This window comes from Saimiri boliviensis, chromosome X, assembly GCF_048565385.1.
Source record: "Saimiri boliviensis isolate mSaiBol1 chromosome X, mSaiBol1.pri, whole genome shotgun sequence".
NCBI lineage: Eukaryota > Metazoa > Chordata > Mammalia > Primates > Cebidae > Saimiri > Saimiri boliviensis.
In genome coordinates this window covers 124,526,518-124,543,519 of record NC_133470.1, presented here as the reverse complement: position 1 = coordinate 124,543,519, position 17,002 = coordinate 124,526,518, and the positions used below count along the sequence as shown (strand labels likewise).

The 17,002-nt window shown below is 38.2% G+C and overlaps 1 protein-coding gene across 15 annotated transcripts in view; it reads left to right on the top strand.

Moving 5' to 3' along the window:
- TMEM164 (transmembrane protein 164) overlaps positions 1-17,002 on the top strand; it is a 171,861-nt gene that overhangs the window by 66,209 nt on the left and 88,650 nt on the right. The window lies entirely within an intron of this gene.

The window sequence follows — 17,002 nt, the reverse complement described above, 5'->3', positions numbered from 1 at the left end:
TCTCTGGACTTCCCAAAGGGACAAAGATCTGTGAGGGCATACTGAACAGGGAAATATTGTGTGTGGAGACCTGGCTTTTCTTAAGCCATGTCAAATCCTTTTTAGCAAATCCTCCCAGTGGGGGTTGTATGGCTAAGGCATGCTCCCTTGGAAGGTTGCTGCCCTGCTAAAATTTCTCTTGAGAGCATGCTAGGGGCCAGACAGCTTCCTTTCTCTCAAGAATCTTTGGTTTGTGAGGCTACTGCTCCACTGAGGATGTGGTTCTTCACATTGAAGGACATTGTTCTTATGTTTTTATGGTTTTTTTTCCCCTAAAGTGCAAATTAAAGTGAGGAGAGAAAAATATCAACTATTGTAAGTTCAGGCTTTCATATAAATAGCAAGCATCGAATTCATTAAAGTATATTGCAGGCAAATAGTGTTTCTCTGAAGGCAAGTTTACTTACATGAAATTATCAAAAGTCCCCGAACCCTCATTTTAAACATGAGTTGTGACCACCTAACTTATCAAACCTTTATTATTAGAGTTGCTAATGAGAAGCTAAATCGACTGAATTAATTTCATCTCTTTTCTCCTTCCCTGACCCCCATTTTGGAGATGTTCCTGAGCAGTGAAATGGCCACAAGCCAGAGGAAGGGAACAGAAAATAAAGAGCCAAGCAGATTCTTGGATAATTGAGAGTGGTGTAAATGGCTTTCTGATTTACTTAAGCCATTAAAGTGTTAGGTAGGGGAAAAAGGACCCCATTTCCTGCTTCAAATAGCTCCTTGAAATAGCCACTTAGTCTCTTGCCTTAGGTGAGTAACTTTCAGCTGGGTGAGGGATAATAGAACCTGATTTCAAATATTTCTTACTTGGACAGCTTCTAAGGGAAAGGGGTATTTAACCCTGTTTTCCTCCCTTGATTTTCCAGAATGAACTCAATTATTCAGTGTAATGTTTTAAAAGCCACATTTATTGGTTTTATTTCATTATTATGAAAGTAACAGTTCTCATTATGGAAAACACAGGGACACCGAGGAAGAAACATGATCCATCTCTAATCCAAGCACGAAGAGATAATTTTGTTTATTGCCTTACTTTTCTTAATAAGCAGAGATCATGTTGTCTATTGAGATGTTTACTGTATCTTTTCTAAAGTTAACTTGGTTTATGGATGCGCAGTCATAGACATGTGTAAATGCATAAATCAGATTGCTTGGGTTTTTTTTTTTTTTTTTTTTTTTTTTTTACAGTGGTCCTTTCTTTTCCCTTTTTGTCTTTAGCTCCTAGCTCTGCCTTTCCACACTATCCCTGTGTATTAGCAAAACAGTATCTTTCCACATTTTTCTCCATGTGCACAGATACACAGGTGCATACACACACACACACACACACACACGCACACACACACAAGTTTTGGAATGTTTTGTTGTTCATTGTTTTACAGAAATAGAATATTTTATATACTTTAATATATCTTGCTTTTTCATTCTACAGTATCTCATAGAAATCTATCACAGTCTATTGATGTAAACTCTTACTCTTTTATAATCGGTAAAATATTTCATGGATACACAATGATTTATTCAGCTATTCCCCTATTAATGAACATTTACTTTCTTTGCATATTTCTGACACTACATTCAATGCTGAATCAACATGATTTTTCATACACCCTTATATACTGTTACTTTCAGTTTAGATAGATATAGATGTAGGTAGAGGTATATAGATATATATGAATGTTTATATATAAATATATATGTTAATAGATGTTGCCATATTGATTTACAAAAACAGGCTGTTATACTGCATTTTTTGCTTTTGTATGTAGTATGCGAGATTATTATTTTCTTCATATTCCTGTCCGCAATAGGTGTTGTGGTTCTTTTGTAATTTTGACAACATAATGGATGTAGTTTCTTGGCTACTAGTACGTTTCAGCATTATCTCAATTTTTTTGTCTAATTAAATTTGTTCTTTGAATTGTCTCTATCATCTATACATTTTCATATGGGTTGTTTATATTTTTCTTAATTTCTAAGACCTCTTCGTATATTTTAGATTTTAGCCCTTTGTCTATCGTCGTTGTTACAGATATCTTTCCCAAATCTATTTATATTGACTTTGTTTTTTTTTTTTTAATTTTAATTTTTTTTAGTAGAGATTGGGTTTCACCATGTTGTCCAGGCTGTTCTCGAACTACTGACCTCAAGTGATCTGCCCACCTCAGCCTCCCAAAGTTCTGGGATTACAGATGTGAGCCCCTGCGCCCCACCTGTATTGACTTTGTTGATGGAATATATTGCCATATAATTGTTTGCATTTTGATATTCAGATACAACTCTTCTCTTGTATAGCTTCTGGATTTCCAGTCTTGGGTAGTTTTCTTGAAGATAGTTAACAAGTTGTGTTGGAATAATATATTAAATTATCCCTGTTTTCCCCTGTGACCTTTGCAGCTATTGAGTGTTTTGTATGCTAGGATCTACTTATGGATTCTCTGTTGTTTCTTCTGTTTGTCTATTTGTGTACCCAAATCATATAGATTTGATTACATTAGGCTTTAAAAAAATTTTTCTGGGGCCAGGTGCCGTGACTCACGCCTACAATCCCAGCACTTTGGGAGGCCAAGGCGGGTGGGTGGATCACTTGAGGTCAGGAGTTCGCGACTAGCCTGCTAACGTAGTGAAAACTTGTCTTTACTAAAAATACAAAAATTAGTTGGATGTGGTGTCACATGTCTGTAATCCCAGCTACTCGGGAGGCAAGAATCACTAGAACCCCAGAGGTGGACATTGTAGTGAGCCAGGGTTGTGCCACTGCACACCAGCCTGGGCAACAGAGTGAAACTCTATCTCAAAAAATAATAATAATAATAATAATTCTTGGATATTTGCTATCACATTTTTTTACATACAAATTTTAAGATCACTTATATTCTCCTTCCTCTCTTGAACCCTAGTGGAATTCTAGTTAGAATTGCATTAAGTATATATTTCAATTTTTAAGTTATATGGCTCCTTTTATCTAAGATATAGTGTTTCTTTCCATCTGTTCACATCTTACGTGTTTTTATTAAATTTATGTTTTTCTTCGTATCTGCTCTATATCTTTCTTGATGCATTTGTTCCTTAAGAATTAACAGCTTTTCAGCCAGACACAATGGCTCACGCCTGTAATCCCAGCATTTTGGGAGGCTCAGGTGGGCAGATTGCTTGAGCTCAGGAGTTCGAGACCATCCTGGACAACATGGTAAAACCCATCTCTACCCCGCAAAAAAAAAAAAAAAAGAAGAGAAAAAGAATTAACAGCATTGCTCCCCTCACCCCCCATTATGAGTGGAATATTTTTCACCTTTCCATTCCTAAGTGCTTTTTGCTAGAATAGGAAAGGATTGTTGATTTTTAAAAATATCTTTTATCTGGTTATCTTATCAAATTCCCTTGTTCTTGTAAATTTTATTTTAGTTTTATCTCTTCTTTTCCATAGTCATATCAGTTATTTCATTTCCTTGTTGCATTTGCTAGAAATTCAGAGTTAAATAAAAATTGTGCTGGTAGGCTACTTTTGCCTAAAACTGATTTTAAATTGAAATATTTTCTGTGTTCATATTTGCTATTGGTATTTGCTAAATAGTCTATTATACTAAAATAGTTTTCACATTTTTGTAGAGATGTTTAAATATTTATTTATTTATTTATTTAGGCAATGCCTTGCTTTGTCGCCAGGATAGTCTTGATCTCCGAACTTCAGGCAGCTCTCCTGCCTCGGCCTCCCAAAGAGCTGGGATTACAGGCGTGAGCCACTGTGCCCAGCCAAGATTTTTTAAAAGAAGGAATGGTAGCTGTATTTTATCTAGTGCTTTTTCTACATCTATTAATCATGTTGGGAGTTTTTCATTTAAATTTTTGATACAGTAAATTACATGGATAGATTTTCTGGGTTTGAACTACTCTTACATTATTGAAATACACCCTGCTGATCATAGTATTATTATTTTGATATATTGCTGGGTTCTATTTGTCAATATTTTATTTAGAGTCTCGCTTCAATATTCCTGAGATTCGAGTCATGTTTTTCTTAGTGTTCTTTTCTTCAAGTGTAAGGATTGAGGCCAGGTGTGGTGGCTCACACCTGTAATCCAACAGTTTGGGAGGACGAGGTAGGATTGCTTGAAGCCAGGAGTTCGAGAGCAACCTGGATGACATACTGGGACTTTGTCTCAAAACAAAACAAACAGGCCGGGCGCGGTGGCTCAAGCCTGTAATTCCAGCACTTTGGGAGGCCGAGGCGGGTGGATCACGAGGTCAAGAGATCGAGACCATCCTGGTCAACATGGTGAAACCCCGTCTCTACTAAAAATACAAAAATCATTAGCTGGGCATGGTGGCGCGTGCCTGTAATCCCAGCTACTCAGGAGGCTGAGGCAGGAGAATTGCCTGAACCCAGGAGGCGGAGGTTGCGGTGAGCCGAGATCGCGCCATTGCCCTCCAGCCTGGGTAACAAGGGCGAAACTCCGTCTCAAAAAACAAAACAAAACAAAACAAAACAAAACAAAACAAACAAAACAAAAAAATTAAAATAAAAATTAGCAAGGCATGGTGGTGTGTGCCTATAGTCCCAGCTACTAGAGAGGCTTAGGCAAGAAGATCACTTAAGCCCAGGAGTTCGAGGCTGCAGTGAGCTATGATTGTGCTGCCAAACTCCAGCTTGGGCTACAGAGCAAGACTCCATCTCTTAAAAAAAACAAATTTAAGGATTAAAGTTATAGTAGCTATGTAAAATATACTGCAGAATGTTCCTTCTTTTTCTCTTGCCTGGAATTCTTCAATTACCATTAGAAATTATGTATCCTGGCCTGGCTGTGGCTCACACCTGTAATCCCAGCACTTTGGGAGGCCAAGGCAGGCGGACCACCTGAGATCAGGAGTTCATGACCAGCCTGGTCAACATGGCAAAATCCCGTCTCTACCAAAAATACAAAAATTTGCTGGGCATGGTGGCAGGTGTGTATCGCCTATAATCCTGGCTACTCAGAGGCTGAGGTGGGAAAATCGCTTGAACTTGGGAAACGGAGGTTGCAGTGAGCTGAGATTGCACCTCTGCATTCCAACCTGGGCGACAGAGGGAGACTCTGTTTAAAAAAAATTAAAAAAAAAAAAAAAAAAATAAAGGTAAGATAAAACTGACTACCATCTGGTCTTGATGCCTTTCTTCAATGGGCAGACCCTTAATCACCTTTCTGATATGTTCTGTAGTAATCTATTCAAATCTTTTTGGGTCAATTTTGGTTGTTTGTATTTTGCTAGGAAATTATGCATTTCTTCTAAATTTTCAAATTTGTTGCCAAAAATTTAGTTGAGCATGTAGTATCCTCTTATTTTATAATTTAAAAATATCTCCTCATCTGTAGTCATGCATCTTTATCTTGGACTTGATCTTGTCTGTTTTTGTGTTATCTCCTCTATATTTTAATGAAGTTAGGCATTTATCTATTTTTGGTTGCTACATAGAACCATGTTTTTGATTTATTTATTCTTTCTACCTTATTTTGTTTTTTTTTAACTTAATTTTCAGATTTTATGTTCATTAATTCTGTCTTCCTGTTTGTTTGTTTGTTTTCCTAATCTGTCAAGGACAAGTATTTATTCTTTTATTTTGTCTTTTTTTTTTTTTTTTTTCAATTTTTCTTCTAGATCCAAGGGTTACATGTGGAGGTTTGTTACAGGGTACTTTGCACAATGCTGAGGTTTGGGGCATGATTGAACCTGTCACCCAGGTAGTGATGATCATACTACTCAATAGGTAGCTTTTCAGCCCTCGCTGTCCTCCTTCCCGTCCCTCTCTTATAGTCCCCATTGTCTGTGGTTTTTATCTTTTTTTATTTTTATTTATTTATTTATTTTTTGAGGTAGATTCTCACTCCGGTGCCCAGGCTGGAGTGCAGTAGTGAGAACACAGTTCACTATAGCCTCGACCTCTTGGACTCAAGTGATCCTTCTGCCACAGCCTCTCAAGTAGCTGGGACTAGAGGCATTAGCCATGACACCTAGGTAATTATTTTAGTTTTTGTAGAGATGGGGTCTTTTCATGTTGTCCCGGTTGGTCTCAAACTCCTGAGCTCAAGTGATCCTCCTGCCTCAGCCTCTCAAGTAGCTGGGACTACAGGCAAGAGCTATGACGCCTAGTTAATTATTTTAGTTTTTGTAGAGATGGGGTCTTTCCATGTTGCCTAGGCTGGTCTTAAACTCCTGGACACAAATAATTCTCCTACCAAAGAGCTGGAATTACAGGCATGAGCTACTATGCCTGGTTTGTCTTTTCTTGTCCATGTGTATCCAGTGTTTAGCTTCTGCTCACAAATGCGAACATGTGGTATTTGATTTTCTGTTTCCGTGTTAGTTAGCTTACGGTAATGGCCTCCAGCTGCATCCATGTTGCTGTGAAAGGAAGGATTTCATTATTTTTATGGCTGTATACCATTCCATGGTGTACACGTACCATATTTCCTTTATCCAGTCCACCGTTGATAGGCATCTAGGTTGATTCCATGTCTTTACTGTTGTGAATAGTGCTGCGAGGAATATATGGGTAGATGTATCTTTTTGGTAGAATGATTTATTTTCCTTTGGGTATATATCCAGTAATGGGATTACTGGGCTGAATGGTAGTTCTACTTTTAGTTCTTTAAGAACTCCCCAAGCTGCCTTCCACAGTGGGTATAAACTAATTTACATTCCCACCAACAGTGTTTATGCATTCCTTTTTCTCTACAGCCCCACCAGCATGTCAGTTTTCAAGTTTTTAATAATAGCCATTTTGATTGGCATGAGGTGATATCTCATCGTGGTTTTTTGTTATTGTTGTTGTTATTGTTCTTTGAGACAGAATCTCGCTCTGATGCCCAGGCTGGAGTACAGTGACCTAATCTCAGCTCACTGCAAAGTCCTCTTCCTGGGTTCAAGTGATTCTCCTGCCTCAGCCTCCCAAGTAGCTGGAACTACAGGCATGTGTCATCATGCCTGGCTAATTTTTATATTTTTAGTAGAGATGGGGTTTTACCATGTTGGTCAGGCTGGTCTTGAACTCTTGACCTCAGGTGATCCACCTACCTCAGCCTCCCAAACTGCTGGGATTACAGGTGTGAGCCACCACACCTGGCATCATTGTGGTTTTGATTTACAGTTCTCTAACTATTAGTGATAATGGGATTTTTTTCATATGCTTGTTGGCTGCTTATATGCCTTCTTTTGGGAAGTGTCTGTTCACTCCCTTTGCCCATTTTTTAGTCAGGATATTTGTTTTTTTGCTTGTTGATTTGTTTAAGTTTCTTATCAATTTGGGTTATTAGATCTTTGTTAGATGCATAGTTTGTGAATATTTTTTCCCATTCTGTATCTTGTCTCTTTGCTATGTTGATAGTTTCTTTTGCTGTGCAGAAACTCTTTAGTTTAATTAGATCCCACTTATCAATTTTTGTTTTTGTTGTAGTTGCTTTTGAGGATTTAGGTATAAATTCCTTGCCAAGACCAATGTTAAGAAGGTATTTTCTGGGTTTTCTTTTAGGATTTTTATAGTTTGAGATCTTACATTTAAATGTTTAATTCATCTTGAGTTAATTTTTATATATCGTGATAGGAAGGAATACACTTTCATTCTTCTGCACATGAACAGCCAGTTTTCTCAGCACCATTTATTTAAGGGAGTCCTTTCCCCATTGTTTACTTTTTTTGACTTTGCTGAACATCAGATAGTTGTAGGTGTATGGCTTTATTTTTGTGTTCTCAATCCTATTCCTTTAGTCTTTGTATCTGTTTTTGTACCAGTACCACGCCATTTTGGTTACTATAGCCTTGTAGTGTAGTTTGAAGTCAGGTAATGTGGTGCCTCTGGGTTTGTTCTTTTTGCTTAGGATTACTTTGGCTGTTTGGGCTCTTTTTTGGTTATATATGAATTTTAGAATAGTTTTTTTCTAATTCTGTGATGAATGACTTTGGTAGTCTGATAGGAATAGTGCTAAATCTGTAATTGCTTCAGGTAGTATGGCCATTTGAAAGATGTTGATTATTCTATCCATAAGAATCTAATACTTTTCTATTTGTTTGTATTAGCTATTATTTCTTTCAGCAGTGTTTTGTAGTTCATGTAAAGATCTTTAATCTCCTTGGCTGGGCCAGGCGCAGTGGCTCAAGCCTGTAATCCCAGCACTTTGGGAGACTGAGGCGGGTGGATCACGAGGTCGAGAGATTGAGACCATCCTGGTCAACATGATAAAACCCCGTCTCTACTAAAAATACAAAAAATTAGCTGGGCATGGTGGCACGTGCCTGTAATCCCAGCTACTCAGAAGGCTGAGGCAGGAGAATTGCTTGAACCCAGGAGGCAGAGGTTGCGGTGAGCCGAGATCGCGCCATTGCACTCCAGCCTGGGTAACGAGCGAAACTCCATCTCAAAAAAAAAAAAAAAAAAAAAAAAAAAAAATCTCCTTGGCTGCATGTATTCCTATGCATTTTATTTTTTTGTAGCTATTGTCAATGGAATTACATTCTTTATTTGGTTCTCAGCTTGAATGTTATTGGTATATAGAAATGCTACTGATTTTTGTATATGATTTTGTATCCTGAAACTTCACTGAAGTCGTTTATCAGTTCTATGAGCCTTTTGTTGGAGTCTTTAGGGTTTTCTAGGTATAGAATTGTATCACCAGTGAAGAGAGATAGTTTGAATTCTTCTTTTCCTATTTGGATGCCTTTTATTTATTCCTCTTGCCTGATTTCTCTGGCTAGGCCTTCCAGTACTATGTTGAATAGGAGTGGTGAGAGTGGGCATCCTTGTCTTGTTCCATTTCTCTAGGGGAATACTTCCAGCTTTTGCTCATTCAGTATGATCTTGACTGTGGATTTTTTGTAGATTGCTCTTATTATTTTGAGGTATATTCTTTCAATGTTTAGCTTGTTGAGGGTTTTTGTCATGAAGGGAAGTTGGATTATATCAAAACCTTTTTCTGTGACTATTGAGATGATCCTATGGTCCTTGTTTTACATTCTGTTAATGTGTCAAATCACATTTACTGATTTGCATATGTTGAACCAACTTTGCATCCCAGGAGTGAAGCCTACTTGATTGTGATGAATTAACTATTTGATGTGCTGCTGGATTCAGTTTGCTAGTATAATGTTGAGGATTTTTATGTCTATGTTCATCAGGGATATTGGCCTGTAGTTTTCTTTTTTCATTATGTCTTTGCCAGAATTTGATATCAAGGTGATGTTGGCTTTGTAGCATGATTTAGGGAGGAGTCTCTCCTCCTTGATTTTTTTTTTTTTTTTTAATCATTTCAGTAAGATTGGTGCCAACTCTTTCTTCTTTATTCATTTGTTAGAATTTGGCTGTGAATCTCTCTGGTCCATGGCTTCTTTTGATTGGTAGGTTTTTTATTTTTTTTTTGGTTGTTGTTGTTTCTGTTTTGTTTTTGTGTGTGTGTTTTAAAAATTACTGATTCAATTTCAGAACTCGTTATTTGTTCAAGGTTTCAGTTTCTTCCTGATTCATTCTTGGGAGGTTGTGTGTTTTCAGGAATCCATCCGTTTTCTCTAGATTTTTAAATTTGTGGGCATAGAAGTGTTCATAGTAGTCTCTGAAGTTCTATTGTATTTCTTTGGGATTAGTTGTAATGTCACATTTGTCATCTCTGATTGTGCTTATTTGGGTCTTCTCTCTCTCTCTCTCTCTCTCTCTCTTTTTTTTTTTGTTAATCTAGCTATAAGTTTAGAGATCTTGTTTATCCTTTCAAATAATCACCTTTTTTTTTTTTTTTGAGATGGAGTCTTGCTCTGTCGCCCAGGATGGAGTGCAATGGCACAATCTCGGCTCACTGCAACCTCCGCCTCCCAGATTCAAGCAGTTCTCCTGCCTCAGCCTCCCAAGTAGCTGGGATTATGGGTGCCCGCCACCACGCCTGGCTAATTTTTGTGTTTTTAGTAGAGATGGGGTTTCACCATGTTGGCCAGGGTGGTCTCAATCTCTTGACCTCGTGATCCACCCACCTCAGCCTCCCAAAGTGCTGGGATTACAGTCATGAGCCGCTGCACCTGGCCAATAACCAACTTTTTTAAAAAATTGATCCTTGGTATAGATTTTTTGGGTCTCAGTTTCATTCAGTTCTGCTCTGGTTTTAGTTATTTTTTTCTTCTACTTGCTTTGGAGTTAGTTCTTGTTTTCTAGTTCCTCTAGGTACAACTTTAGCTTGTCAATTTGAGGTCTTTCTAACTTTTTGACGTATGCATTTAGCTCTATAAATTTTCCTCTTAATACTATTTTTGCTGGATCCTAGAGATTTTCATGTTGTTCCTACGTTTTTATTAATTTTGAAGAATTTTTTATTTCTGCCTTAATTTTCATGGTTTATCCCTAAATCATTCAGGAACAAGTTGTTTAATTTCCATGTAATTGTCTGGTTTTGAGAGTTCTTCTTGGTATTGATTTCTATTTTTATTACACTGTGGAACAAGAGTACGCTTGGAATGATTTCAAGCTTTTTGAATTTATTGAGACTTATTTTATGGCCACACATATGTTTGATCTTAGAGTATGTTCCATGTGCATATGAGAAGAATGTTTATTCTGTGATTGTTCGGTAGAGTATTCTGTAGATGTCTATTAGGTCCAATTGGTCAACTGTCAAATTTAAGTCCAAATTTCTTTGTTCGTTTTCTGCCTTGATGATCTGTCTAACACCATAGTAGAGTATTGAAGTCCCTATTATTGTTGTGGGCTGTTTAAGTGTTTTTGTAGGTTTTAGAGTATGTGTTTTATGAATTTGGGTGCTCCAATGTTGGATGCATATATATTTAGGATAGTTAAGTCTTCTGGGTGAATTGAACCCTTTATCATTATATCATTATGTAATAATTTTATTTGTCGTGTTTTACTATGTTGGCTTTGTAGTCTTTTTTTTTTTTTTTTTTTTGTTAAAAGAATACTGACCCCTGCTCTTTTTTGTTTTTAATTTTCATGATACATTTTTCTCTGTCCCATTACTTTGAGCCTATGGATGTCATCACATGTGAGAAGCTTCTTTAGAAGATAGCAGGCAGTTAGGTCTTAGTCGTTTTTATCCATCTTACCACTCTGTGCCCTTTCAGTGGGACAGTTAGACTGTTTACATTCGACATTAATATTGATATATGAGGTTTTGTTCCTTTCATGATGTTGTTAGTTGGTTGCTTTGTAGTCTCAATTGTGTAGTTGCTTTTTGGAATGTATTGCCTATGTACTTTCATGTGTTTTTGTGGTAGCAGGTATCATTGTTTTGTTTCTATATTTAGAACTCCCTTAAGGAGCTATTGTAAGGCTGATTTAGTGGTAATGAATTCTCTTAGCATTTGCTTGTTTAGAAAAGATTTTATTTCTCCTTCTCTTATGAAGCTTAGTTTGGTGCGATATGAAATTCTTGGTTGGAATTTCTTTTTTCTAAGGATGCTGAAAATAGGCCCCCATTCTCTCTGGCTTGTAAGGATTCTGCTAAGAAGTCTGCTGTTAGCCTGACAGGATTCCCTTTGTAAGTGATCTGACCCTTTTCTCTAGCTGCCTTTAAGATTTTTTCTTTTTCATTGACCTTGGAAAATCTGATGACTATGTGTCTTGTGGATGGTCATCTTGTACAGTATCTTGCAGTTTTCTGAATTTCTTTAATTTGCAAGTTGTCATCTCTAACAAGATTGGAGACATTTTCATGAACTATATCCTCAAATATATTTTCCAAGTTGCTTACTGTGTTTCTTTCTCTCTCAGGAATGCCAGTTAGTCTTAGGGATTGGTCTAATTACATAATCCCATATTTCTTGAAGGTTTTGTTCATGTTTCAAAATTCTTTTTTCTTTATTCTTGTCTGACTGGGTTCATTTGAAGGACCATTGACCTCCGAAATTTTTCCTCAGCTTGGTCTGATATGTTGTTAATGCTTCCAATTGTATTTTGAAACTTCTGTAGTGAAGTTTTATAATTCTAGCAGTTCTGTTTTGCTCTTTCTTAAAATGGCTATGTTGTCTTTCAACTCTTGGATTATTTTACTGGCTTTCTCAGTTTGGGTTTCAACTTTCTCTGAAGTCTCATTGAGCTTCCTTGCCATCCAGATTCTGAATTCTATGTATGTCCTTTCAAACATTTCAATCTGGTAAGGATCCATTGCTGTGGAGCTAGTACAATTCTTTGGATCATCACATCATTTTAAAATTAAACTTTAGGTTGGGTACGATGGCTCACACCTGTATTCCCAGCATTTTGGGAGGCCAAGGCAGGTGGATCACCTGAGGTCAGGAGTTCGAGACCAGCCTGGCCATCATGGTGAAAAACCCTGTCTTTACTAAAAAAATTAGCTGGGCGTGGTTGCAGGTGCCTGTAATTTCAGCTACTCGGGACACCAAGGCAGGAAAATTGCTTGAACCCAGGAGGTGGAGATTGCAGTGAGCGGAGACTGTGCCATTGCACTTCAGCCTGGGTAACAATAGTGAAACTTCTCCTCAAAAAACAGAATAAAAAATAAAATTAAACTTTATATTTTGAGATAAGTATAGAATATGAGGAGATTTCAAAAAGCTCACAGAAAATGGAATTAAAGATAAAAAATATAAATTTTATTTCTCAACATAAGCTCCAGGAACATCAAGACACCAGCCATTTAATTCGTCCTTAAAGAACTGAGGGTACCGGGAATGTGACTATGTCAATGCATTCTTTTTTACATTATTAACTAAAGAGGCCCTTTAGGATATACGTGTATATATGGTTTAAGAAACTAAAAGAAGTCAGAAGGAGCCACATCAGGACTTTGAGGTGATTGACTAATGATTTCTTATGGAGACTTTCACAGAATTGCCCTTGTTTGATAAGAGGAATGAGCAGAAGCATTTTCCTGATCAAGAAGTATTCCCAGGTGAAGCTTTCTTGGACATTTTTTCACTAAAGCTTTGGCTGACTTTTGCAAAACACTGTCATAATAGGTAGGTGTTATCGTCCTTTGATTCTCGAAAAAATCAACAAGCAAAATGTGTTGAGCATCCTCAAAACTTGCTGCCATGACCTTTGCTCTTGACTGGTCCACTTTTACTTTGACGGGACCACTTTCATCTCTTGGTAGACATTGCTATGATTGTGCTTTGTCTTCAGGATCATGTTCCATCTCCTGTTACAATTCTTCAAAGACATGCTTCAGAATCTTTATCCCAGCTGTTTAAAATTCCCATCGAAAGCTCTGTTCTCTTCTGCAGCTGATCTGGGTGCAATTGTTTTGGGACCCATCATGTAGAAAGCTTGCTCATCTTTAATTTTTCAGTCAGAATTGTGTAAGCTGAGGCAATTGAGATGTCTCTGGTGTTGGCTATCATTTCTGCTGTTGATCATTGATCTTCTTCAATCAAGACGTGAATAAGATACAAATTGATGGAGGTGGTCTGCCACTGCAGGCTTCGTTGTCGACATCTTCTCGCTCTTTCTTAAAATGAGTTATTCTGTAAGCTGCTGATTTCATCAGGGCATTGTCTCTATAAACTTTTCATAAAGCATAAATGATTCCACCATCCTTCCACCCAAGCTTCACTATAAATTTGATGTTGTTCTTGCTTCAATTTTAGCAGAATTGTTGTTGTTCTGGTAGGGGTTCTTTTCAAACTGGTGTCTTATCCTTCTTAGTGCTTCAAACTAGATCCTGTTCAGACATGTTAGAATAAGTTAGCATGGCCAGGCGTGGTGGCTCATCCCTGTAATCCCAGCACTTTGGGAGGCCGAGGTGGGTGGATCACGAGGTCAGGAGTTCGAAACCAGCCTGGTCCATATGGTGAAACCTAGTCTCTGGTTTAAAAAAAATACAAAAATTAGCTGGGAATGGTGGTGCATGCCTCTTGTCCCAGCTACTTGGGAGGCTGAGGCAGGAGAATCGCTGGAACCTGGGAGGCAGAGGTTGCAATGAGCCAAGTTAGGACCACTGCACTCCAGCCTGGATGACAGTGTGAGATGTCGTCTCAAAAAAAGAAAAAAAAGAAGTAGCATGGGTCTATTTTGATGCAAAAAATTTTGAAATCCATGCATAGTTTTTTTTAAATAATATGATATCACATGAATGTATTGAAGACCTGTTGTCTATTAAATATAATAATGTAGAAAAATAATACAGGAAAAGACACAGAGAAATCCCGTATACCTTTTACCTAGTTTCCTTCACTGGTAACCTCTGACAAAACTATCCTACAATATCACTGCTAGGATATTTACATTGATACAGTCTGATAAAGCACAATAGTCCCATCACCATCCGGATCTCTTCTGTCATTCTTCTTTTTTTGTTTTTTGTTTTTGGAGATGGAGTCTTGCTCTGTCATCCAAGCTGGAGTGCAGTGGCCTGATATCGGCTCACTGGAACCTCTGTCTCCTGAGTTCAAGTGATTCTCCTGCCTCAGCCTCTTGAGTAGCTGGGACTACAGGCACACGCCACCATGCCCAGCTAATTTTTTAATTTATTTTTTTGTAGAGATGGGGTTTCACTGTCTTGCCCAGTCTTGTCTTGAACTCCTGAGCTCAAGCAATTCACCCACCTTGGCCTCCCAAAGTGCTAGGATAACAGGTGTGAGCCAATGTGCCCAGCCTCTGTCATTCTTTTATAGCCATGCCCATCATCTATATATCTGAACCCCATCCCTGATCCCTGGCAACCATGAATCTATACTTCATATATATAATTTTTGCTATTTTATGAATCTTGTGTAAATATAGTTATATTACCTTTGGGTTGACTTTTTAAAAATCACTTAGCATAATTCCCTAGAGAGTCATCCAAGTTTTTATGATATACAACATTATTTTCTTTGTTTTTGAGACCATATCTTGCTCTATTGCCCAGGTTGGAGTGCAGTCGTGCATTCACGGCTCACATGAGCCTTGGCTGGCTGAACTTAAGTGATCCTGCCACCTCAGCCTCTCAACTAGCTGGGATCATAGACATGCAGCACTATGCCAAGCTAATTATTATTATTATTATTATTATTATTATAGAGACAGGGTCTCATTATGTTGTCCAGACTGGTCTGAAACTTTTTTTTAACATAAACTCAAGATTTTATTGTCTTCATAAAAGAAAACATAACACTTAGAACTGGATCACTTGGCTCTTTCTCCTCCCAGTTCAAAATTCTTGCATCTTTTAATAGCCAGCGTTCTCTCAGATCTGCAGTTGGGCTTAACGCACTCAAACCTTAGCGCAATCTTCTTTGTAGTTTTAGCCTTTTTCTGGAAAATCGGCTTAGTTTGCCCACCGTAGCCACTCTGCTTCCTGTCATACCGCTGCTTTCCCTGGGCACACAGAGAATCCTTGCCCTTCTTGTACTGTGTCACTTAGTGGGGTTGGTGCTTGCCACACTTCTTACAGAAAGTCCGGCGGGTTTTAGGAACGTTCACCATATTTGCATGAGCGCGGCATGGAAAGCTGGGCTGAAACTTTTAGCCCCTAGTGATCCTCCTGCCTCAGCCTCCCAAAGTGCTGAGATTACAGTCATGAGCTACCACGCCTGGCTGATACACACCATTTTTAATGGGTGCATATTATTCTGTTGTGTGGAAATACCATACTGAGTTAAAAATCAGTATTTTAAAATGTAGAGAGCCCTTAAAATAATTCCATTTTACATTAGTATTGTTTTTTACTATTTTCAAAGTACTTTGCTTTAAATTTTCTCATCTAATTCTTAAAATAGTTTTAGGGGATAGGGAATACATTATCCATACTACAAATAGAGCAGTAGGGGACCAAGAAATATTACATAACTTGGCTAAGATTACTTAGTGACAGAGTCAGGATTCCTATTCTTCCTTTTCTTGCCAGTGATCATAACATAACCAGGTTTACTGTGTGCCTGGGCGTGGTGGGAAACACTTAACATTGATTATTTTATTTAATCCTTCTAAGAAAACTGTGTGGGAAGTACTAATAGTACTGGTACTATTAGTAGCTGGTTGGTCAACAGAATTGAGGCTCAGAAAATTTAAGTGACTGGATGTGTTTTGCATGTGGTACATGTAGGATTTGATACGAAGTCTCTCTCACTCCAGAGCCCATGTTGCTAATCACTATCTCGTGTGGTTGAAATGAGTATTTTCTATCCAATTATTGTTTAAATTGTTAAAAGTATGAAAGCATCGTATTTAAAATTCCATAAGTCTCAGTATACATGAATGAATACTGCTATGGTTTTATGCCGGTGTGTTTCTGTGGGTTTGCTCACTAGCATCGTATACCTATCTCCTTTGCCTTCTCTATGGGCCCTTTGCTGTTCCAGTCGCACATGAGTTTGCCAGCTTTCTAGCTAAGCAGGGGCCAGCATGTTCTTCCTGGAGGCATGCCCAGTCACCATAGGAAAGGGGTATGACGTGTGCAGCAGGCTACATGTCTTGTGCTGGGCAAAGGCTGGCAACTCCCATTGGGGTGGGGAAGGGACAGGATTCTCCACATGGTTCCCATGGTACACTTGACAAGAGGGAATGATAACTACCACAGTGTTATGTCTGGGTCCTGGAATGCTTCATTTATATGTATCTCAGTTGACATGTGACTTGCTAAGTCCTGGTGCTGCAGCCTGTTGCTGGAAAGGCTGCCTCAGTGGAAAGCATGCATCCAGAGTGTGGAGCCAAAATGAGAAGGGGTTTCTACCTGGCCCACTACCACAGCAACCTTGGGCATCTTGTTCTTTTGATTTCTAGTATCTCCAACTCCTAGAATTCCAGCCTGGCAGCCTTCTGCCTCTGAAGGCCTCCTATCCTCCTTGTTCTTAGCTCTTCTTCTCTGTGAATGCTTATATAGCAGCATCAGAGTTGTTTGTTGTGTTGTGTCTGTACATGCAGCACTGTTATATATCTTGTTGAATCTGAGCCATTTTCTTTTGACTCATTTGGCTGATGTGAATCGTGCTTTCCTGAAGAGGTATCTACTAGTGCCTTTGTCATCCAAGCCACAGAATTCTTTTCCTTACT